The 25,622-nt window shown below is 43.1% G+C and overlaps 1 protein-coding gene across 1 annotated transcript in view; it reads left to right on the forward strand.

Moving 5' to 3' along the window:
- The window catches only part of LMNTD1 (lamin tail domain containing 1), a 542,046-nt gene extending 526,675 nt beyond the window's left edge, over positions 1-15,371 (forward strand). The window contains exons 13-14 of the transcript XR_007135862.1: positions 13,419-14,987; positions 15,093-15,371. The gene's annotated coding sequence lies outside the window, so the exon portion shown is untranslated. The remainder of the gene's footprint in view (positions 1-13,418; positions 14,988-15,092) is intronic.
- Positions 15,372-25,622: the final 10,251 nt, after the last annotated feature.

Here is a 25,622-nt window from a genome sequence, read left to right on the forward strand (position 1 = left end):
TTTTTTGTTTGTTTGTTTTTTACTTCTTTTTTGGGGCTGCACTTGTGGCATATGGAGGTTCGCAGTCTAGGTGTCAAATTGGAGTTACAGCTGCCAGCCTACACCACAGACACAGCAATGTGGGATCTGAGCCGTGTCTGTGACCTACACCACTGCTCAGGGCAATGCCAGATCCTTAACCCACTGAATGAGGCCAGGGTTTGAACCCGCAACCTAGTTGGTTCCTAGTTGGATTCATTTCTACTGCGCCAATCTGGGAACTCCAAAAATCTATGAAATTTGAATAAGCTTAGTTAATAGTATTGTAATAATGGTAGTTTCCTCATTTTGATACTTATACAATGGTTAAATAAGTTTTGACATTGGGGAAGCTGGATGAAAGGTATACAGGAACTCCCTACCTTATATTTGCAACTTAAAATCATTTCCAAATAAAAAGTTTACTTGATTGTTGTTGGAGAGGAGGAAGGAAATCAGGTTTTCAGGTACTTGAGCCCCCCGTAGCCCCAGATTCTTCTGGTGGTCCTCCTCTCTGGTTTGCATTTGATGAGGGTTTTAGTTCTGCAGAAGAACTCAAATATATTATTATGTATATTCCTTGAAGAGGAACCCAGGACCCTGCCCCAAGGCTGCACTATTTTTTCTTGACTATTCCTCCTTTCCCTGAACAACTGGGATTGTTCAGGAGGTAGGAGGAAGGGCTCAAGAAAAAAAAGTATCAGAGAACAAATTCTTAGCTTTTTTTTTTTAAGAAAAGTAAGGAACAAGGTCTGAATTGTTAATCGACTGAATTTTCTCCCAAGATCTCTAAGTTGGCACTCTAACCACCAATGTAATGGCATTTGGAAATGAAGCCTTGAAATCTAATTAGAGTTAAATGAAGTCATGAGGGTGGGGTCCTAATCTGATGGGATTAGTGTCCTTAGAAGAAGAGAAGGGAGTGTGATTCTCTCTCTTTCTCTCTCTCCTCAATTCCCAATCTCTACCACCCCCACCCCCAAGCATGCACAAAAAAAGAGGTCACAGCAAGATGACAGCCATACCCAAGCCAGGAAGAAAGCTCTCACCAGACCAGAACCCAACCCTACTGGCACCTTGGTCTTGGCCTTCTGGCCTCCAGAACTGTGAGAAAATAGAACTCACAGTTGTTTAAGGCCACCCAGGCTATGGTATTTCATAAGGGCAGCTGGAGCCGACTAACACCCCAATTAAGCTACTAATTGGTGAGTTATATACCAAAGTGCCTTTCACTGTAGTTCAAATCTAAAATAGTGTCTTATACATCTCCATTATTTCCTAAGGTATTGCCTTTTATTGAATGTAGCCATGTTCCTACTAAATAATGTAGACCTCTTTGGCTCTAAATTACCACTCTTAGGTCTGTCCTTAATAGATAATTGGCTGTTTTTCTCAATTTGTCACCAGATCCATTCTCCATCCTGCTCTGTGCCCTAGAAGGGTGACCTCTATGGTAGGAAACTCCTCATTCCAACCCCAATCCCTTGCCCCCAATCCCTTGCCCTTTGGCTTCTGGTTGGAGTGTTGATTCCTCCTGCTTATGCCTTTGCTCACCCCCTTCTGGCTGTGGCTACTCCTGCAACAACTATAGCTGTTTGCTGGAGGCCACTTCCCAGATTACCACTCCACCACCCTCTAGATCTATGATGGTAATGGCTTCCTGCTGTTTTAATTTTTTGTCATTTTAGGGCACATGGAGGTTCCCAGGCTAGGGGTTGAACTGGAGCTACAATGCTAGCCTACACCACAGCCACAGCAACATGGGATCCAAGCTGTGTCTGCAACCTACACCACAGCTCATGGCAATGCGGAATCCTTAACCCACTGAGCAAGGCCAGGGATCTAACGAGAGTCCTCATGGATACTAGTCGGGTTTGTTAACTGCTGAGCCATGAAGGGAACTCCAATCCCTGGGTATCTTATCTTATCATCCCCTTTTGGGTCCTTAATCCACCCACGCTTCTGTAAATAATCCTTTTACTAAACACTGTTTTAAAAATTCCAATGTTATGCAGGATAAATAAGTTCTGGAGACCTAATGTACAGCACAGTGGCTGTACATTTTTTTTTTTTTTTTTTTGCTTTTTAGGGCCGTACATGCAGCATATGGAAGTTCCCAGGCTAGGAGCCGAATCAGAGCTGCAGCTGCCAGCCAGCGCCACAGCCACAGCCCCACCAGATCCCAGCCGAATCTGGATCCTACATCACAGCTCACGGCAACGCCGGAAACTTAGCGCACTGAGCAAGGCCGGGGATCGAACCCTCGTCCTTATGGATACTAGTCAGGTTCGTTATCACTGAGCCACAACAGGAACCCTGTATGGTGACTATACTTAATAATACTGTATCATATGCTTGAAATTTGCTAAGAGAATTGATCTTAATTCTCACCACACACACTCATAAACAGTCATGACCATGTGAAGTGATAGATGTTAATTGGTTTGATTGTGGCAGTCATTTCACAATGTTTATGTATATCAAAACATCACATTGTATACCTGAAATATACATGTCTTAGTAGTCAATTTTACCTCAGTAAAGCTGAGTGCACTGTTTCCATTCAGGATTCTAACTGATTACAGATATGTTACCCAAAATCAGTTCGGGGTTTTAATAGACTTTTTTTTTTTTTGTCTTTTTAGGGCCAAACCCATGGCATATGGAGGTGCCCAGGCTAGGGGTTGAATCGGAGCTATAGCTGCTGGCCTACACCAAAGCCACAGCAACTCCAGACACAAGCCTTGTCTGCGACCTACACCATAGCTCACGGCAACAACAGATCCTTGACCCACTGAGTGAGGCCAGGGATCAAAGCTGCATCCTCATGGATACTGGTCAGATTCATTTCTGCTGAGCCACGACGGGAACTCAAATAGGCTTTTTTTTTCTTTTCTTTTTTTCTTTTTTTTTCCCCAAAGAGTCACAAGTACCCTTAACACTTGTGGATTCAATTCACATAAAACTACATTATGAACTGCATGCACTGCACTATAAATAGCATCATTTATTATTATCATTATATAATGATTTTGAGATAATCTTTTATGGAAATTTGAAGTTTCTACTATTCTAAAGTCATCTCTTTAAAGCTCCTTAGGAAAAATACCTGCTTTGAGTGACAATCTCTGCTCCAAACACAGCAAAAATGAAAATACTTAGTGAAACGAAAAATGAAAATATCTGTTTAAACAGAGGATTGTCGTAGCGTAATGGTTCACAGTACAAGCTCAGGGGTATGCCAGACTTGTGTTCCTAGCTTAGTCCCAGGACTTAATAATCACATGATCTGAGGCATGTTCTCTCTGGGTCTCAGTTTCTTCATTTGTAAATTAAATAAGAACCTTCATCAAAGATATGTTACAAGGATTAAACAAGATACTCTAAGATTAGCTCTTAGCATAATGCCTTACACATGATAAATGCTCATTTTTTTTGTTTATTAAATAGGCCTGTTTTTATCTATAGTTGATAAAGTATGACCCAAGAGGAGGCATTATTCAGCCTAAAGTATTGTTGAATTATTTGCCCAAAGGTTCAGTAAATCATGCAGTATTTGTCTTTCTCTGCCTGACATTTCACTTGGCATAGAACATTCAAGGTCCAGCCATGTTGTCGCAATCAGCAAGATTCCCTACTTTGTATGGCTGAATAATATTCCTCTGTATGTGTGTGTGTGTGTGTGTGTGTTTACCATGTTTTCTTTATCCATTCATCCATCATTGTTCACTTAGATTCTTTCCACATCTTGGCTCTTGTGCATAATGCTGCTATGAACATGGAGATACAGATATCCCTTCAAGTAAGTGACTTCACTTCACCCAGATTTGTACCTACAAGTGGGATTGCTGGATCATATGGTAGTCTGTGTTTATAGGGGGACTGGGGAGATGTTGGTTAAAGGGTACAGACATCAATTTATAAGATCAGTAAGTTCTGAGGGTTTAATGTAAAGCCTAATGAACACAGTTAACAATACTGCACTGCATGCTTAAAAGTTGGTAAAAATGTTGGTAGAGGAGTTCCCATCATGGCACAGCAGAAATGAATCCGACTAGGAACCATGAGGTTGTAGGTTCGATCCCTGCTCAGTGGGTTAAGGATCCAGCATTGCCGTGAGCTGTGGTGTAGGTCACAGACACAGCCTGGATCTGGCATTGCTGTGGCTCTGGCATAGGCTGGCAGCAACAGCTCGGATTAGACCCGTAGCCTGGGAACCTCCATGTGCCACGGGTTCAGTCTAAAACAACAAAAGACAAAAAAAAAAAGTAGACCTTAAATGTTCTCACCATATATACACACCCCAAATGATAACTATGTGATGTGACAGAGGCGTTAACTAACCTTAATGTGGTAATCACTTCACAACTATCCATATAGCAAATCATCAGATTGCACACCTTAAGCTTATGCAATGTTATTTGTTAATTATACTGGAATCCCAGTTTTCTGATTGTTTGCTTTAAGCCACTTTGCTTTTACAAATGGCCTACATTAGTCCCTATTTTGCCAACTGAGAGAAATCCAAAGAGGATTTCCACGTTTATGAAAAGGGGAAAAAAGCAAAAGTAGCATTCAGTGTTTTTCAGTGAGGCCCAGCACACTCGGAACATGAGAGGGGTCCCATTGGGCTCCTTGCCTAGGACTACACTCAGCATCTCAGCATCAAGTTGCCACAGCTTTGAGCTATGTCAGTGAGCATCTGTGCTTTCTCTGGATTTATCTTGTGCATCTACTCAGAAGATATGTCCTAAGGGGATGGCATCCTCACTTTATACCATTTTGACTTATGGAAAGGTTTTGTAGGAAGTCTCTACTTTTGGATAGCAGGGGAAACCTGTATCTCAGGAAAGATGAGAAAAAAAACCACAAAACAAAACAAAAAAAATTGGGTAGAGCTCCTTGGAACACTACACAAATAAGTCAATTACTTAGAAAATGGGAAACAGAGAGAACTCTTTTTTCTCCTCAGAACTCTTCTTTACACTTCCTTTGTTTTGTTTTTTGGCCATGCTTGTAGCATGGGTAAGTTCCCAGGCCAGGGATCAAAGACCCACCACAGCAGTGACCCTAACTGCTGCGGTGACACCAGGTCCTTAACCCACTGCACCACAAGTGAAGTCCTACTCTTCCTTTATAGGCATAAATATCCACAAAAGTCTGGATGTTACATGTGAAGCCTTTAGAGCTCCTTGTTCCACAAAGAGAAAGGGGCAGCTGTTCAAGTGTTTGGAGCGAATCCAATCCTGTTTGAGTAGGGAGATGGAGACTGCAGGACAATCTTTAAAAAATATATTGAGGGAGTTCCCATTGTGGCTCAGCAGTGTCAAACCCAACTGGTATACATGAGGACAAAGGTTCGATCCCTGGCCTCACTCAGTGTGTTAAAGATCTGGCATGGCCATGAGCTGTGGTGTAGTTGCAGACTTGGCTTGGATCCCGTGTTGGTGTGGCTGTGGCATAGGCCTGAAGCTGTAGCTCCAATTCAGCCTCTACCCTGGGAACTTCCATATGCTTCGGGGCTGGCCCTTAAAAAAATTAAAAAAAAAAAAGACAAAAAATATATTGAAGAGAGTTCCTGTTGTGGCTCAGCAGAAACGAATCTGACTAGCACCCATGAGGATGCAGTTTCGACCCCTGGCCTCTCTCAGTGGGTTAAGGATCCAGTGTTTCCATGAGCATGAACTGTGGTGTAGGTTGAAGATGCGACTCAGATCCAGGGTTGCTGTGGCTGTGGCATAGGCCAGTGGCAACAGGTCCGATTCAGACCCCTAGCTTAGGAAACTTCATATGCCTCGAGGGTGTGGCCCTAAAAAGACAAATATATAGAGAGGGAGTTCTCATTGTGGCTCAGCAGTATCGAACCCAACTCATATCCATGAGGATTCGAGTTCAATCCCTGGCCTTGCTCAATGGGTTAAGGACCCCACGTTGCTGTGAGCTGTGGTGTAGGTTGCAGAGGAGGCTTGGATCTTGCGTTGCTGTGGCTGTGGCATAGGCCAGCAGCTACAGCTCCAATTTGACCCCTAGCCTAGGAACTTGCATTTTTTAATAAAAAAAAATATATATATATTGATTGTGTTCCTTTTCTGAAACTATCCTACCTCGAATAAAAGGAAAGTGGCTAGGGATTTTTGATGGCCTTATTTTCAGATATTTAGAACAAAGAAGCATACTTTGTTTTCCCCTTTATTATAAAAGGAGTACTTTCTTGTAATAAATTCAAAAATATTGAAGTGTAAAAAATTGACAGTTGCCCTCTCAGCACATACTTTTAAGCTCAGAAATCCCTCTTCTACTTCCAACTTTTATCCTCGTGAGTATATTGAAACACAAATCAAACTATGAACAAAGGGAACTGGAATGCATTATTTTAAAATTAAATCAACTTGAAAGGCTAATTAAGTTAACATTATTCAAAATAATTCTGTCTATATAAAGATTCAATTTTTTTTTTCTGCTTTTTAGGGCTGCACCTGCAGTATATGGAATTTCCCAGGCTAGGGGTCGAAGAGGAGCTACAGCTGCCAGCCACAGCCACAGCCACAGCAACGCCAGATCCATGACCCACTTGGCAAGGCCAGAGATCGAACCCACATCCTCAAGGAGACCAGTTAGATTCATTCCTACTTTGCCACAATGGGAACTCCAAAGATTCAATTCTTAGTCATTCAACAAACCGATGTTTCCATACAATCTTGGCCTAATTAACATCTCACTGCTCGTGGGTATACACCTCCCCACTCTTCTTTCATTTCCGTTTACCTTTGACCTGAATTTATACAAACTGCCATCTCCAAACCATTTCTCCTCTTCCTCAGGAACTCTGTCCTTTATGAAGTTATTCCATCCAACTTAACCAGCTCCTGCCCCTCCTCACATGGTCACCCAGGATCTCTTAATTTGCTTCACTGAAGATCAGCACAGAGCATACTGTCTTCCTCTTCACTCTGCCTCTGTCCCCATCTCCAGTGACTGTGTCACCCATGCATTGTCCCATTCAACATCATGGCATCTCAGGGTCTTCACTTTTATCTCTCCAATAATCCTTTTACCTTCTTCCATTCAATCCTCTCGACTCTATAAAGTCACCATATTGCTGCCAATCATCATATCACCTCCTAAAAAGAGACCATGAACCTTTTCTCTTTTCCCAGCGCATTTACTCTCACACTCGATTTCAAAAATGCTATGGCATCCCTGAGAATTCTGATCTATTAACCCTACAAGTTTTTCAATGTCCATTATCCGCTTGTTTCATTTCCCTCTTTTCATGTATTTCTCCCCAGTAAAATGTAAGCTCCATGAGAACTTTTTCATTCTTATCTCTAGGGTCCAAAACCACGCCCAAGTACAAAAAAGCACTCAGTAAATATTAAATAGCAGCTCTAGCTGTGGCACAAAAAGATTGGCAGTGTGTCTTCGGAGTGCTGGAATATGGGTTGGATCCCCGACCCACACAGTGAGTTAAAGATCCAGCGTTCCTGCAGCTGCAGCTCAGGTAATGACTGCAGCTGGGATCTGATACCTGTCCCAGGAGCTCCATATGCCATAGGAAGGCCAAAAAATGAAAAATAAACAATAAATAAATATTAAATAAATGCCTAAATGCCTACTGTAGGCCAGGCATTTGGCAAGGATAAAGAAACAAAAACAGGAGTTTTCATCGTGGCTCAGCAGTAACGAATCCGACTAGCATCAATGAGGACTCAGGTTTGACCCCTGGCCTTGCTCAGTGGGTAAAAGATCCGGTGTAGCCACAAGCTATGGCGTAGGTCGTAGATGTGGCTTGGATCTGGTGTTGCTGTGGCTGTGCTGTAGGCCGGTGGCTGCAGCTCCAATTCGACCCCTAGCCTGGGAATTTCCATATGCAACAGGTACAGCCCTAAAAAGCAAAAAGGAAAGCAAGCAAGCAAGCAAGCCTCTCTTCTCAAGAAGTTTAAATGAATGTATACTACGCATATGTATTAGTGTATGCACGCTATTTTTACTTGAACCCACTACTTGTTCTTAGCCTATTTTTAAAAAAATTTTATGTTCCATTAGTCTAATGTCCTTATACCATGTTTGGGAAGTCTCTTAGTAGCAAGAAAATCTTTGAGCTTTCCAAACACATCTTTTAGGTATAATAAATAATAGTGTAAGGCCTTTAAAACCCTAAAAATAATTAGCTGGGTTTTTCTAATCTAACTGGTACAAATAATCCATCAACTCAAAAAACTCCAGATCATGTTAACAACACGTAAAAGAGAACAGTATCGAGGTGTTAGGTGTTTCATTTTATTCCCACCTCTAACACCAATGAGAGTCCAAATGGCAGCATTGTGCAAAAGAGAAAGACACATTTGGGCCATCTCCTGGAAAAATGTTGTAATAACTTTACAAATCCACAACCACTATAATAAGCATGAATGGTTCCCACTAATGTTGTAGTGTTCTACAGTTTAAAAATATCAGTTTAACCCATTATTTCCCAAACTTATTTGAGCATGGAACTTTTTTTTTTCATGCCATTCCTATCTATCATATGAAAACTACCATGTTCTGATATATAATTTGGGAACTATTGCTCTAGGATACCATAGACACTGGTTAATATTAGGCCTATGACTTTCATTTTCAATTTTATATATTTGCAATAGTCTCTGAGGGTTTGACCTAAAATCAAATGGATTTGGATTTGAATCCCAGCTCTGATATCGACTTTGAGCAAGTTACATAACCTCCCCAAGGCTCAGTTACCTCCTTTGGAAATGTAAATAGCAATAGCACTACCCTTGTAAAAGAAAGATTACCAGAGACCTTGGTGTGGCCCTTGATATATACTAAATTCTCACTAAATGGTACTTCTACAAATTATATATATATAATATATATATATAGGTCTTCTTAGGGCCACACAACTGTGGCTCAGATTCTATGCCTGGCTTGAGAATTTCCATATGCTGTGGGTGCAGCCATTAAAAAAAAAAAAAAAAAAAAAAAAGAAAGAAAAAGAAAAGGAATACCGGAGGGAGATAGAGCAAAATGAGAAAGAGATAATAATTCAAAGAGATAATGGCTGACAATTTTCCAGAATCCTCAAAAACCCAACAAATCCCAAGTTAAGATAAACAGGAATCTACACTTAGACACACATACATAACAGAAACGAGAAGGAATTCACTCCTCTTGGTCCTTTTATCCTCAAATGATTTTTTTTTTTCCTTTTCACAGCCATACCCATGGCATATGAAGTTTCCAAGCTAGTGGTCGAATCAGAGCTTCTGGGCTATGCCACAGCCATAGCAACGCCAGATGCAAGCCACATCTTCGACCTATGCTGCAGATCCTTAACCCAATGAGCGAGGCCAGGAATTGAACCCACATCCTCATGGATACTAGTCGAGTTCTTAACCTGCCAAGCCATAATGGGAACTTCCTGCTAATAATATTCTTTCAGCCATCTGATGTATAAATCAAAATTATGTAAAGGGAGGCATGTTTAAATGAGGAAGCATAATTGTGAAGGAGTGATTATAAAAGATAAAAGTCAATTGGATTTTGCTATAAATTCATTTTTACAAAAACAAAAGTAGTTTTGTGTCATAAGCAAAATTTATGAGCTCCTCAATAGGCAGCGCATATGAAACACAGCATATGTCAATACAGAAAAAAAACAAAGTTTTTTTTTGTTTTTTTTTTGTCTTTTGTTGTTGTTGTTGTTGTTGCCATTTCTTGGGCCGCTCCCACGGCATATGGAGGTTCCCAGGCTAGGGGTCGAATTGGAGCTGTAGCCACCGGCCTACGCCAGAGCCACAGCAACTCGGGATCTGAGCCGCATCTGCAACCTACACCACAGCTCACGGCAACGCCGGATCGTTAACCCACTGAGCAAGGGCAGGGACCGAACCCGCAACCTCATGGTTCCTAGTCGGATTCTTTAACCACTGCGCCACGACGGGAACTCCAAAAACCCAAGTTTAATAAATACTTCGTAGTTTTGCCAATGGCAAGTGTACACATTCCCATATTCATGTGTGATGGCTCATAAAATCTCCCTGTCAGGCAAAGGCTCTGGTAACACAGTTTAGAGATCATCCCTAAGAAAGAATGGATCAAAGAAGCCAGCACTGCAGTCTACAGCAAATTAATGAATTTATTAATCACCCTAGGATCTCAGGGATGCATTGACCTACTGCAAGGAAGCTGAGTCAATTCTAAGACTTTTGTCATGTATTCAGTCTGCTCACACCTTGACATTTTTATCAACTATGTGTGCACAGTAGAATAAGATAGGACAATTTGTAATTATGACTAAATAAATGGAGGGGGGAAAAATGACAACCAATTGCCAGGCATATTCCCATGGCAGTGACTTTCAGCATTCGTGTTCCACCTTTAGAAATGGCTTGAGGTATGGTGATTATATGAGCATCCCTGTGAAGAAGGTACAGTTCCTGCACCATGAACTGGGAAAAGGGAGCCCAATTCACAGAGCAGCTGGAGCACTTGGACTGCTCACCCCAGACTTACACAAGGCACAGAGTCTTTCTCTCGCCCTGGAGAGTACTTTCTCTGCATACATTTCTCAGCATAATAATAGCCTCTATTTCTATTTCTGTCTCTGCAACTGAGAGAGAATTGAAAACCACAGAATAAGCCATGATAATTATCTATATGTTTCTATAAAGAATGGTAAAGTGCTTATTGTGAGGAATGCAGCTAAAATACCCATATTAGCATTTACAGCAGAAAACATACACCTGCCTTATCTCTTTGTTTGTGGTTTACCAGTTATCTTCTTACCTCCTAGTGACTCAAAGCTGTACTAGCTGCTACCCTCTGAACATAACTTCCTACCCTCAAGATGAGCAGGAAATGAGAACCAGTGGAAGTAGCAGTCAAGATGTACAGTTTTCAATTTACATACTTACTTGGGACTTTTTAAAATTTGTTTTCACTGGAGCATATTAATAAGGACAACAGAGAAACGAATTAGCGAAAGAAATATCACATTAAAAAAAACAAACAAACTTGGAGTTCCTGTCGTGGCTCAGCAGAAAGGAATCTGACTAGGAACCATGAGGTTTCGGGTTCAATCCCTGGCCTCAGTCAGTGGATTAAGGATCTGGCATTGCCATGAGCTGTGGTGTAGGTCACAGATGCAGCTCAGATACCACACTGTTGTGGCATAGGCTGGCAGCTGTAGCTCCGATTTGACCCCTAGCCTGGGAACCTCCATATGCCATGGGTGCAGCCCTAAAAAGCAAGGGAAAAAAAGAAAAAAAAAAAACACTTAAGGCTGGAGTTCCTGTTGTGGCTCTGCAGGTTAAGAACCTGATATAGGGTCTGATCTGGCGTTGCCACAGATGTGACTCAGATCTCGTGTTGCTGTGGCTGTAGCTGTGCTACAGGCCTCAGATGCAGCTCCAATTCAACCCCTAACCTGGGAGCTTCCATATGCAGCAGTTGCAGGCCTAAAAAGGAAAAAAAAAAAGGGAAAGGAAAATACTGTGTAACTACAGTAAGCATATGGATACTACAATAAAATGACAGTCTTTATATTAAAGAGATGATAACCAATAAGTAGCATTTATAAGTGCATTTATATTTGACCTGGGACATCAGAAACACTAATTAAGACAGAGGGAAGAGTTCCCTGGTGGTGCAATGGGTTAAGGATCTGGTGTTGTCGCTGTTGTGTCATGGGCTCAAAAAGAAAAGAGAGAAATAAGCTGAGAAGCAAAAAGCTTGATTGCAAGTAGTCTGTATTTGGAGTTCCTATTATGGCTCAGCAGAAACAAATCTGACTAGCATCCATGAGGACACAGTTCGATCCCTGGCCTCGATCAGTGGGTTAAGGATTCAGCGTTGCCATGAGCTGTGGTGTAGGTCGAAGACAAGGCTCAGATCCCAAGTTGCTAGCCCTAGCCTGGGAACCTCCATATGCCACAGGTGGGGCCCTGGGGGGGAAAAAAAGGCAAGTAGTCTGTATTCAAACCAGTCCATTGTAGAGATTCATAGGACTCAACACTAAAAAATTATTGGGAAAAGTATTTCGATGATTAAAGCATGTTTTTCTTACTTTAGTAGCTGTTAGTGCAGAAAATAATGACTGTAAAAAAGCCTATCTTCTGTTTTAGTATTCTAAAGCATAAACTGGTATTACAATGGAAATGAGAGTGATACATAACGTAGTATTCACAACTAAATGATCTTCCTTGCTTAGCAGTAATGATTAAGATGCCTAGAATTACAAAGTGACTTGCAAAAAAAATGTTAGTGAAAAAAATCCTAAGGTTCATCTTGCCAGCTTTGAGATGGGCATACCAACCAAGGGTTTTACTTTTCAGAAGCGTTGCCCATAAACTATTTGGCAGCAGAGGGCGCTCTCCTGTTAAAATCCAAAGTTCTCATTTAAAAGCTGTTAGAGGTGCATATTCGCTAGCGTCCAAATACCGTTGTTGAAAGTATTGTCAAAAAGCAAAGGAGTCCGAATGAGTTTTGAGTTTTATTTAGGGGAGAAGGACATCAGGCCAGAATAGTTACGAACCATAATTTAATGAGACCTTAGATTTTTAGCAATGCTTATTCACTTCAAAATGATTGTATTTGATTCATTCCAGTAGTATTTCCTGAGGAAAGACACAAACATATACTTCTAGGGTCATCCTCCGATACTGTTACGGGACGGCTTGAAAACTTAGCATGAGCTGTGTGCCCAATAAGAGCAGGACATCTTAAAACAAAATGAAAATAATCATATTTATCGCATTCGAAAGTATGGAATTCACTATGTCACAGATTTTACCTAAAAAATGTTTACAACGAGCAGTAGATACTATGTCTCTATGAAGAGATAAATGTTTGGTAACATCTGAATACTAATATAAAACAATGTCTGCATATTTATCTCCAGTGATCAATGGCATCCTCTGGAGAGAAACCTGTGAGCCAATAACCCGAACCTTCGGGTTGTTCCCGAATTCCAAAGCGTGGTCTTTCCCCCACCCCTCTGATCCTCTCAGCCACCACCCGCTCCCCAGAGCGAACCAGCTCTAGTCAGGGGCAAGTTGCTGAAGATTTTCAATCACTACCAGAGATTCTTTTCCCTTAGAACCACAATGTGGCATGTTTCCGCATCGCCGCTTTATATTGGCTAATTGGTGCTTTTTTAAAAGCTTAACTTTAAACCAGGAGGAATCATACATTTTGCATTTTCTGAACACTCCCTTGTTTCGTTTTCAAGCTAACGAGGTCTTACGAGTGAACATGCAAAAGCCTTTTTTGAACACCCCAAGTCGCAAGTCATTGGACAGGGCTCTAGCTGCGTGTCCAGGTCTCACGTGGTGCCTGTGCGAGCCACCCAGAGCGTTTGCTCTGGTGAAACCCTTAAAACTTTCTTTTTCTTTTTGTAGAAAGCAAAAACACCCCTGTCTAAATGCGCCGGCCCACTGCCTGTCAAGGGATCCTTATGGGAGGCCGCCGGCGTCCCAGAAGACCGCCGCATGACTCAAGACTCGAAAGGTTCCCGAGTTCAAGCTACTCTGGACGCCGCGGCTGCTTCGCGCTCGTCGCCGGGCCGCGCAGCCGCCACCCTGATGTCCCCACCCGCGGGTCCGCGCGCCCCGCGCGCCCGCTGAGGGGGAGGGGCGCGCTCAGCCGAGGTCGCCGCCCGGTTGTGCAATCCGGCTATGCAAATAAGTGGGGTTACGACAGCCAATTAGAGGCCGGCTCTGCCGTGACGCGCGCGCCGAGAGCCCGTAGTATTTATAGATCGTATTTAAAGAGCCCTTGGGAGTCTCCCCGGGCTCGGCTGGGCGGCGGCGGCGGCGGCTGCAGGGCTGTAGTTGGCCGGGCGCGAGTGAGGTGGCTGGGCGGTCGCTGCTGGTACCGTCCCTGTGGGGGTGTTGGGCGTGGAGGAGTGTCAGAGCACGTTCTATAGTAGTTTTTACCCACTTCCCAGCTCGATTTCTGGAGAGGAGGAGGAAATGGTGCAGTTTCCACAGTAGTTTCGCTTCAAACAAAGCCGGGGATTTGAAATCTCAAAGCTCAAGGTGGGGGATGGGGGCAGCAGGTTGAACCGACCCCGCCCGGGCCCCTCATTTGAGCCACAAACCGCCGCCGTTTCCTGGTGCTGAGCTGTGTGTAGAGGCACCCTTCCTGGGGGGAGGGGAGAACAATACCGCCAAAAGCCAAAAGTCGCGGAATTTGGGGGCGGGGTGTATTCGTAGAAAATAAATTACGAGATAGTGGCCCTGATTATCTTGGCGTTGAGTCGACTGATCTTCAGACTTCCCGGCCAGCGAGCTGCACACTGCAATGCGAAAGCAGGAAACTGGCATTACGTCAGAAGAGAGGAGACCCAAATTGCAACGGTTGCTTCTGCAGGCCTGGCTCTTTTTCCTTGGAGAGGTTCCGGGGTCCGGGCCCAGGGTGCTGCCCGAGCCAGGCGTCGCGGGCTTTCACGCCGAGGGCCCACCCCTGGCTGCACCCGGGGACCCCAGGCCCGGGCGCCTATAGCCCTAGCCCTCAGCCGCTGCACGTTGCCCTCCCCGGAGGGCTCTTCAGAAACCACGACTAATTCCTTTTAAAGATAGCCCCGCGCCTAGCTGGATGTCTTAAATTCCCGGGGAGGGGGAGAGGGCGGGGTGTTGACTACTGCCCTTAGTGGAGCAGGAGCTCATGTCCACCTCGGGAAAGCAGGTGGCAAAGGGGAGGAATCCCAGCCTAGTGTAGAACAGGACGAGTTATCCCCACCTGGTCAAGGATCTCAATCTTGAGGGGCGTGGTCACAGGAAACTTGTTCTCTGCCAGGGACCCTTCTCCTGAGGCTTTGCCACTGCTTCTTAGAAACCGCTTGAGGATGGACCGCCGTGAAGCAGGAGGATATCGTGAATTAGTACATTCTGTCTCTTGGAAAACTTTGAAGAGTTTGACTCTAGCCTCACCTGCTCCCTCACTCCCTGGCTCAGGGTCATTACAAGGTAACTTAAGTAACCTGTTCTAGGCTCCTGGCCCACTCCACCTGGGAGCCAAGCTTAGCACAAAAAAGGTGGCCACAGTAGCTAATGATTATTGTTCTGTGCTAGGTGCTGAGCGTTTTGGCAGACTATCTCGTTTTATTATCACCATAACTGCATGAGGTGAGTACTGTTATTCCCATTTTGCAGATAAGGAAACAGATAAGAAGAATCAGTTGTTTCCCTGTGGATGGGAACCAGGCAATCTGACGGCAAAGCCCGCACTTTCTGTGCAGGGTGGGGAGCTGACTTTGATCAGGGGACCTTCCAGGTTCACCTCACCTCACCAAGAAGGCCTTCATTGATCCCTGCTGTTTGTCAAACTCAGTAAACCTAGTCCTGCTTAAACATGGTTTGGGGTGGCCTGTTTAATCCCCTCGAGTAAGAGACTGCTCCAGAACACCCAAATTATTTAAGCCAATTTTCTCATTGTTCCGTATTTGCAACAGTATCTTATGAAGTTGCTTAATGATTAACTTTATAAAGCACTTGATTCCTAGCGCAAGCCATTGGATAATGTCAGATCCTGTTCAACCCATTAAACATATAGGGAACCTAAAGAACCAGGTGAGTTATCATGTAAGTTAGGAGTGGGACTGGGTTCAGAAATAGCTGATAGCCTAATTCAAGGTCAGTAAGTCCTGTCTTTGCTTTTCCCTTTGGTTGCCTTATCCAGCATCATCGTCATCTAGACAGGAGAGACAGCCAGGGAAGAGAACCTGTGGTTTTGGATGATTGTCTGTGATTAATGTCTAGGAAGAGAAATTCAGAGGAGGAAAAGTTAAGGGGGAGAAGGTTATGTTTGTTTATACAATTACAGTTTCATATCTTAGAAACAAGTGATTTGAAAGCCAGGAATCCAATAGAGGTTGAAGGCCAGTTCTGCCCCCTCCCAGGTGGAAGACCTTAGACCACCTGTGGAACGTGAGACCCCGTTGCCCCATCTGTAAAATGGAAGTAACCTGCTACCCATCTCCTGAAGCCTTGCTCCTGGCAGTCTCTTCCGCTGCCTCCTCTTCCTCCTCTAGTCTTTTACATGCTGGTGCTTCTCAAAGTTCCCTCTTAGGTCCAGTCTCTTCTCACCTAACACTCTCCTGGATGATCTTACGAAGGTCATGTCCCCTGTTACCATTTGAAGTCTTTCTTGCCCAGGTCTCTTTCCTGAGCTCCAGATCTATATGCACAACATGCCCACTTGGATGCCTCAGACTTAAATGTTCCAAACTGAACTACTGGTTATCTGTCTCCCAGCCACTTGTGAAAGGTTGGCCCTCCTGCTGCACATCCCCACCCAGTTATTCATGCCAAAGCCTGGCTAATCCCTTTCCCTTAAATATATCTTATATTTATAAATATTTATATCTTACAGCACTTAATATATCCAATTAATGGCAGACTCCTACCGTGGGCCCAGCTGTTAGCTGCCTTATGTTTACTGACCCCTAAAACCTTCTCCACCTTGCAGACATATCCCCTCCATCAGCCCCCATTGCCTGCAGAATGAAGCATGGCTCCAGCTACAAAGCTTTAGCCACTCAAGACTGGGCCCAGACCTTGGTCTCTAGCTACTCCCCTCGCTTGCACTCTTTCAGCCATTCTTAAATTCTTTCAGTTCTTCTAAGGGTGCCAAATTCTTTTGTTGTTTCTCTGAGTGTTAGCAGAGGCTATTCTGAGAATGCTGCCATATCATGTCACCTCATCCCCATGCCCCTTCTTCTGACTGAAAGCTCATGCTACTCTTTCAGTTCTCACTCTGTGTCACTTCCTCCAGAGAGCTCTTTGACCTCCACTCATCTCCACAATAGGTGCTCCTCCAGCTTGCTCAGAGAAATGTGCTTTCCTCATCACCACACCAGTACACTGTAGGCTGGGTGTCTTTTTGCTTGGCTGAATCTATGTTCTTATTCATGGAGAGGGGGACCACATCTGAATCATTCGGGATGCTTTGTCAACCTGCACCTCAGAACCCCATCCACCCCTCATGTTCCCATGAATGTGTCATAAAAATCAGGACACAGAGAACCCGTGGTGCCAGTGATGTGCTTTATCCCTCAGGTGTGTTAGGGTGGAAAACCGCTGCACTTGACAGGCAATTCTCCAAGGAGGGGATCATTATGTCCCTCATTCCTGGCCCAGTGTGAGGCACAGCACGGAAGACATTCAGGAAGCACTTGTGTGCTTGATGGGGAATGTGAGGATTAGATCAGATATGTATATGAAGTCCCCAGGACATACCAGGCATTGGGGAAATCTGGACTGTCTTTCCCTCTGCTTGCTAAAATGGAGCTTAGGAGTTGCCGTGTGATGCTTCCTGCCTGCCCTTCTTGTCACCCTTTATCCCCTGTGAGTGAAAGTGAAAGATAATTACATTAGGTCCCTAGAGCCCTGCCACTTCACTATAGCTGTTTTAAAATGAGCCAGGAGTTTCCTGGTGGCCTAGCAGTTAAGGATTCAGCATTGTCACTGCTTTGGCTCTGGTTCAGTCCCTGGCCCAGGAACTTCCACATTCCGTGGGTGTGGCCAAATGAAACAAAAAACAAACCAAGAACACTTTATGAAACCTGGGCCTGATTTCTAACTGACACCTTTAGAAGCAAACCATCTCATATGTATTGTTCCTCTGTTGGTCTGTGTTTTGTTTTGGTTTTGTTTTGTTATTGTAAAGGAGAGCTATGTCTCCTAAAATTCTTTTTTGGGGGAAAGTCATCTTCAGAAAAGGAACTTTATATTCAGATTGTCTTTGAAGACGTGGGACTGAAGCTTAGGAGGAGTCAGGACCAGAGGTAGATGTAAATTGGGGGCAAATGAGAGCCATGGCTCTTTCCTGAGTCTGGGCAGGGCTCTGCTGGCTGATGGATGGCTGCAAGGCATTAGTAGCCAGGGAGAGTTTTGCCCAAAAGAAAATAAGATGCAACTGGCATTGGAGTCAGGTCTGCGTTTGAGTTTGGCTGCAAGGCCTTCATCAACAGTACAGCTTCTCTGGGTCTGTCCTTGGCTTCCTCCTTGGTAAAGTAGGACCCCACTGGTTCTAATAGAAACAGTGTGCAGTGTTGTGTAAGAAGTAAATGTAAAGCAATGTAAATATAAAGTCTTATTAATATACTATCTAATTATAAATACGGAGTATGAAGTTATGAATTAGAAGTCAACACACATTTATTGTACATCATGTGTTTAGGTGATAGGGCACAAAGATGAATGAAAGAGGAAAGGAATTTTTGTTTATTGATCCTTCCAACTTCAGTTCCAAGTATTTTCTGGCCATTATCTCTTCTCTCTTCTAATAGCACCAAGATTCTGCCCTCAGGAGGCTCATATTCAGAAAGATGACACAGAGACATATTAAAATTCATATAAGCAACTGTGATTATGCCAAATTGTCACATGGGAACACATGATGGAGCTGTTCATCTGCTAGTCTCTCAGAGCTGAGGGGGAAAGGCGAGGGAGAAATAAAGATATAATAGCATTGGAGTTCCTGTCATGGTGCAGTGGAAACGAATCCCATTAGGAACCATGAGGCTGCGGATCCCTGGCCTCGCTCAGTGGGTTAAGGATCTGGCATTGCCATGAGCTGTGGTGTAGGTCACAGATGCAGCTCGGATCTGGTGTTGCTGTGGCTGTGGTGTAGGCCGGTGGCTACAGCTCCAATTAGACCCCTAGCCTGGGAACCTCCATATGCTGCGGGTGCGGCCCTAAAAGACCAAAAAAAAAAAAAGGCATTGACCCTTGACCCTTGGGCCTTGAAGAATAAAGTAGGATAAGCAGACCCATAAGAAGAAGAGCATGTAAAGTACAGTGAACAGTACTTGGGTAGAAGGATGGCGCTTGGAAAGTGTCAGTGAGGAAAGAGGTAAAAGTTGCAGGGTGTAATGAAGAGGGTGATGGTGGTGGGTGGAGATAAGGAAGAAAAGTGAAACCAGTACTGATCCTGATCCTCTTTATATGTCATGCTAAGAAATAAAGATTTTATTCTGTAGGTAGTGGTGTCAGAATCCTAGGGCTTTTTTTTTTTTTTTTTTTTTCTCCTTTCAGGAGAGAAGTGACATTGTTCAATTTGTCCCTTTTAGAAAGGTGGTTACATAAAAGCCAGGTTGGACATAAGGAGGCAAGTTGGGAAGGAATTGCAGTAGTTCAAGCAAGTGGTCTTGAAAGCCTAGAACAGTGGTTTTCAACTGTGGGTCACAACCCACAAGTGGACTTTTTTTTTTTTCTTTTTTGGCCACCCTTCGGGAATATGAAGTTTCCAGTCCAGGGGTCAGATCTGAGCCACAGTTGCAAGGTGTGCGGCAGCCTTAGCAACACTTGATCCTTAACCCACTGTGCTGGGCTGGGGATTGAACCTGTGTCCCAGTGCTTCAGAGACACTGCTAATTCTGTTGGGCCACAGCAGGAACTCCCCATGAGTGGATCGTGAAGTGCTTTTTAATGGGCTGCACTTACTTTTAGAAAAGATAGACTTAAATGGAAAAGAAAATATTAAGGTCTTATATAGTAGGGATCAGTGTTTCATAAAACTTCTATTTGATTTACTCATTTGCTATGCATAAACTTTCTGAGCAATTTGAATTTTTAATAAATTCACCTATATAATACATTTAAATAATCTTCAAAATAAAGTGGATTTACTTAAACTTTAGCATGTTTAAGTGTCTGTATTTTAACACAGCCACCATCGTTTTGGATACATAGCATGACAGAGGTGAAGTCATTGAGTATAATGTAGGGTTTACTACCTGGAAAATAAAAGGAAAAAAATGATAAAATGTAAATGGTTATTAGATTTAAATCTTGAATAAGTTTTCTCTTGGTTGCACTTTGCAAATTGTGTCTTAGAAGTGACTTCATTAAAAACTTGAACTGAAGAATGGATATCTGAGTCGTGATGCAAAATGTATTTGTCACCATGGGGCATGGTTGTAGAAAGCTTACAAACAATGACTTAGCAGAGTGGGGAAGTGGCTGTGGGATGAGAGAGAAGGATCAAGGTATCAGAGCAATTTCTGCAGTACAATTAAGATTTGTTAACTAACTGGATGTGGGGGTAAGGAGAAGGAAATTAGGGTAACTCACAGGTTCCTAATTTGCCCTGCCAAGGTGCTTGAGGTTATGGTCCGATTCACTTCAACTAATCCTTCTCTTTTTTTTTTCCTTCTTATTGCAGCACTAGTGGCATATGGAAGTTCCAGGGCCAGGGATTGAATCTAAGCTGAAGCTGCAACCTATGCTGCAGCTGTGGCAATGCTGGATCCTTTAACCCGCTGCATCGGGCTAGGGGTAGAACCCACACCTCCTCAGAGACTTAAACCACCATAGTCACATTCTTAACCCACTGCACCACAGTGGGAACTCCTCAACCAATATCTCTTGATAGGAAGTATCTGTCTCTTATAGAAACAATGATGAACAAGGCCCTCCAAAGAGTTGAAAGAGACTCATAACAGAGTGTGTTAATAAACTATGGTAAATGCAGTCTTAAAAGTAGGCAGAGGAAGCATGGCCTATGTCTTCACAAGCCGTCTAGAGGAGACATCCTTGAGCTGAGTTTTGAAGGAAAGTTAGTCAGAAGCAGGTAGGTAGGAAGGAAACACTATAACAAAGACCAGAGAGGTGGAACAGCAGGATGTTTGTGTGTGAGTGGGTGTGTGAGCGAATGTTGTAAGCAAGTTGTTGTTACTAGAACACTGAGAAGCTGGAGGTGAAGTTGGCAGGGATATGGAGAAGGGATGTGAAAAGCCTTGTCCATCATGCTAAGGAGCTTAGCTCTTACATAAGTTGAAGAGCTACTGAAGGGAGTTTTAAGATTAGTAACAAGACCACAGTAAGATGACTGTTCTAAAAAAGCTCACTCTGGCTGCCCTGTGGCAAAGGTCTTTAAGGGGAGCTGGATTGAAGATCAAGAGACTAGGAATTCCCTTTGTGGCTTAACAGGTTAAGAATCCCATATAGGGTCCATGAGGATGCAGGCTCCATCCCTGACCTCGCTGTTGCGTAGGCCGAAGGTGCAGCTCTGATTTGACCCCTGACCTGGGAACTTCCATAAGCTGCATGCACGGCTATGAAAAGAAAAAAAAAGAAGATCAAGAGACTGGAAGTGGGGATATTAGATTAGTTCAGATGAGAGATGATGGCCTGCATTAAGGCAGTGAGAAAGGGATGACAGGAAAAGAGTCAAAAATTGACACGGCATGGTCACTAATTGGATAGAGAGAATTCTATTGGTCAGTGTCTGATCAGGAAAACAGAAACCAGGCCAGCAAGTTTCATACAAGAAATTTAGCATGGAAACTATTGTAAAGGGTGTCAGAAAAATGGAAGGGCAAATAGGAAACAGTTGGAAACCCTGAGATTAGGAAGGTCAGGGATACTACCCCTAAGACTGGAGGGCCAGAGGGACAGGTGGTGTCACCAGAGTCCAGGAACACTGGCTGCCTGGGGGAAGCTAGCCTTAAGAGTGATGCAGTTCCCTGAAGCAAAGAGAGGGAAGAAATGCCCTCCCCTTGTCCATTATTTCAGTCGGCCAGCGGAGCCTAACAAGAAACTAATTGACAAGGGGGCCTGGGAAATGTGACTTGCTGTATTGGGCCTTTTTGCAAGAAAAGCAAAGCAGAAGGAGGTGAGAAAATGAATCCGAGCCTAAACAGTCAAAATTCCTAAGGCAAGAGGATGAAGGAGAAGCAGATGTATTTCTTCCCACCATTTTGCTTGAATTGAGGTTGGATGACAGTGTTGGAACCTGAGATTAGGAAACCAGGAAGCTGGTGGGGATGAACAGGATGAGGGAGGAGGAGACAGATCAGGACAAAAATAACCTGACTTCTAAATACGCCTTCATTGTCGTGTTGCTATATACACAGGATTAGTAGGTGGAACTTATTTTTTAAAAGAATAGTTTTAATAAATGCTTAGAACAGGCTTGTGCTCAGAACCAGTATCTTGTAACCTAGGGAGAGAAGGCCTCATTGCTTTGAAATGCATAGAGTTTTTCCCCAGTACTTTAACCTCCCCCTAGTTCTCATTTGCAATGTTAGTGTTCACTATCTATATTAAAAAAAAAAAAAAAAAAAAAAAAAGAATTTATTGAGTCCTTACTATGTGCCATCCACCGGATGGTTTACAGAGAGTTTGCAAACAACAGATTACATATATTATCTCATTTAAACCTTGCAATAGTTTTAGGAGGTTGGGATGATTATCCCACCCCCCCCACCCACACACACACACGTTTTTTTTAATGGTTGAGAAAAGTGACGTCTAGGGGGGTTTAGTGTCCCTCTTCCCCCTTCCCACTTAAGCCTCTCAGACAATAAGTGCCAACTGGGACTGACACTTTTGATTTGTCTGTCTGTTTATTTCCTTTTTAGGCCACACCCGCAGCATATGGAAGTTCCCAAGCTAGGGGTCATAGCCTATGCTACAGCCACAGCAATGCCAGATCTGAGCTGCATCTGCAACCTACACCACAGCTCATGGCAACGCCAGGTCCTTAACCCACTGAGCGAGGCCAGGGATCGAACCCGCATCCTCATGGATACTGGTCAGATTCATTTCTGTTACACCACAACAGGAACTTTGGGACTGACACTTTGGGGCTGTCTGATGCAAAGCTTGTGCCCTTCGCCTGTGTTCTACAAGAACTCTCAAAGTGTTTAGGCCCAAATAAATAAAACTGTGATAATATAATTGTGTCCACATATTCGGTTGTTTATGGATTAGTGAATGTTTCAATGGATTTTCTCACATCTTGTTCACTATAGATTTTAACAATTATTCTGCTTTTGTTTCCCAGTCTGTAAAACGGGGGTGTATTAGTCAGGACTCTTTTGGTGAAAGTGACAGAAATCTGAGTCCACATAGGTTAAACAGGTAAGCAGCCTATTGGGGCTCACTTGAAATAAGAACTCCAAGGGTTGGTTTGTCTCTGCCATGGCTCTGCATGGCTCAGACTTTGCTGGCAGGCTTCTTTTTCATTCTCCACCTCTTGGCTTCATTCTACTGCAGATTCTCTCTCAGTGGCAAGAAAGGTGGTCTTCCAGCACCCCAGGTCTACATGGCCTTGCTAGCTGGTTGTCCCAAAAGGAGAGATGGCTTCTATTCTGCCACCCCACCCCCAAAAACCATGCTAATCCCCAAGGCCTGATTTGGACCTAGAGCCACCCTGGACTAAGCACTGGATCTGGAGAAGGGGATCCTCTGATGCTCAGGCCTGTGGTGGGGTGGGCAGAGCTGTCTGATTGACAGTCCTGTCAGAATCCCCTGAAACTGGAGAAAAACAGTTGCCCAGAGCAGGGCCTATAGCACAACAAAAAAGTCACAGATTTCCACAACAGGGAACATATGAAACTCTTCTTTTGCCTGCCCTATCCAAACAATCCTAGAAGTATTTCAAGACCATTGGTTAATTTTACATTTTATTCTTCATTTGGACTAAGAAGACATTTCTTCATACTTTTTTTTTTTTTTTTAAGCAACTTAGAATTCTAAGCTTCCATAAGGGCAGAGTTAAAGCATCAGGGTTACATCTAGTTCCAGAAAACATCCAGCATCTCTCTAGCAACAGCACTTTTCTACTCCCTACTATCTCCCCTCCAAACTACCCCCACATCTTCCTTCAGGGAATCTGAATCGTAATTCTATATAAGCCACTGGAATTGTGTCTTGATATGTGTGGTCATTAGGGTGGTCCAGGGTCTAAGGCATTGTTCTGACAATCAGTCATACTTTTCTTTAGGGGGTCAGGAGGAACAACTAAAGACCTTCATTTTATTATCAAAATATTTTAGAAGATTTCAAAAGAAGTAGCATTTGATACAGCCCCCTGCTGTTTTGCCATCTTAAATCCTAGCCTAGTTTATTTTAGAAACCAGCCTAAAATGACCAAGTTTATTCTTTAAAACACTGAGACTGTGACATGGCAGATACCTCACAGAAATTAGACAAGGACCTAAGAGCAAATAATTTGTTTTTTGTTTGTCCCCCCACCCCAGTTGGCTTAGAGTCTGGCTTTTTAAAGTATACTACTGGATATTCAAATCTGTCAGTACATGTTAAGTATGTCCTACACAATTATTCACAAAACTTGCTATAACTTGCTCAGAGAGCAAGCTAAATGTCTATGTGAAGTAGCTATTCTACTTCTGAAAATATCTGCAATGGGTACAGTATGCTAGCCTCCCCATTAATGGTTTTCTCTATAATAAATCATAGTTGGAGTATTTCCTCCTGTAATGAAATACTTGAGTGTTTATCTAGCAATTCATAGACACCACAGGAGTTCTGTCATTCAGCCAGAATTCCATTTTCCTGGTGTTTTCACATTGTGGAGATTTCCTCAGCTGATCTGGCCAACTATTTTGGAATCAAACAGTAGAACCAGTTCTCGTTTAAGTGAGTATTGCAAACTTTACGTTCCTATTTATTTAATTCTACACTTGTTATTGTCTGGGTGGTGAGGATGTAATTTGTCTATTTTATTTTTGTAGCCAGCTAAGTTACATATTAAGACCATTTCACTTTCTTATAGCTAAATAAAACCAGTTCCCATTCCTTACCATATTTATGCCCTATTTTCTAGCTCTTTAATCAGTCTTTGTGCTAGGCACTGTTCCCTCTCTGGTTTCTCCACATTCTTTTAAAAACATGAAGCCTCAGACTGGATGTGAGTTTCATGGGTTTAACCATCCCTACATATATTGGGAAAAATTACTTCATGGTTTTTGCATGTTCTATTTCAGTATACTGTAGAATCATGTCAGCTCTTTAAAATAGCAGTTCCCCATTGCTGACACATTCACCGTGACATAACCTATACACCTAGGTGGTACTGTAAGACTTCCTTTTAACTATTTTAAGTTAAAGCATTATGAGAATGGGGATGGTGGCTTATACTACCCCTCAAGAAAAATACACTTCAAAATAGATCATCATCGTCATAGTCTGCATTTTAAGGCTATTTTGTCTTGTAATAGTTCAGAATCCTTTGCAATAAGTTGTCTCGCATCAATTATGTGGTTTCACAGTAAAAATTGACACTTAAATCATGTGTAATTTTAGACTCCCAAGTAAAACTTTTCACGAAGGGCCCTCTTTTACTCCAATACTCTCAAATACTTTCTCTATGAGTTCTTGGGGGTCCTTCTTTTTGGGGGGCTTTGACTTCTCACAGGTTTTGCTTAAGCCTTCTCATACCTACATAAACTCAGTAGATTTTCATAAAGTTAGCATATCTCAGAAAAGTTTCTATTCAAAAATTCTGTTTTTCGGAGTTCCCATTGTGGCACTTTGGAAATGAACCCAACTAGTATTCATGAGCCTGTGGGTTTGATCCCTGGCCTCACTCAGGGACCCGGCATTGCTGTGGGCTGTGGGGTAGGTTTCAGACATGGCTCGGATCCTGTGTTGCTATGGCTGTGGCGTAGGCTGGCAACTGTAGCTCTGATTTGACCCCTAGCCTGGGAATCTCCATGTGCCACGGGTGCAGCCCTAAAAAGCAAAACAACAAACAAAAAACTATTTTTCACATAATTCAATCACTTACTTTCCTCCCTCCTACTTCTAATAATCATGCCTAATATCACTCTTAAATAGTGCTTATCAAAA

The sequence above is a fragment of the Phacochoerus africanus genome, chromosome 7 (assembly GCF_016906955.1).
Source record: "Phacochoerus africanus isolate WHEZ1 chromosome 7, ROS_Pafr_v1, whole genome shotgun sequence".
NCBI lineage: Eukaryota > Metazoa > Chordata > Mammalia > Artiodactyla > Suidae > Phacochoerus > Phacochoerus africanus.